The sequence below is a fragment of the Garra rufa genome, chromosome 25 (assembly GCF_049309525.1).
Source record: "Garra rufa chromosome 25, GarRuf1.0, whole genome shotgun sequence".
In the NCBI taxonomy this organism is placed as follows: Eukaryota; Metazoa; Chordata; class Actinopteri; order Cypriniformes; family Cyprinidae; genus Garra; species Garra rufa.
Genome location: NC_133385.1, coordinates 18406442 through 18406750, shown reverse-complemented (window position 1 = coordinate 18406750; position 309 = coordinate 18406442).

Sequence of the window (309 nt, the reverse complement as noted above, 5' to 3'; positions counted from 1 at the left end):
TGAAAGAATCCAATAAGAATGTTAAAGCGATTTTTCAAGCACCGGTTCCCCATGTGGATGCGGACAGTTTTGAATGGAAGTAAATTACCCCCAAACAGCCTTCCACTTAAATAAGGACAAAGAGAGCCCACGTCTGCTGGTCATCCCTGCGGTATTTTGAACGCTGTAAGCATCTGTTCCAGTGAGTGGAATGAACCGAGTCTATCAGTGACAAGACGACTTAAAGTACAGCACTCAAGAACGCAGCCTTCGGCTCGGCAGAGAGGGAGGAAATGGAATAGAAGGATAAAATCTGACAATCACAATGGG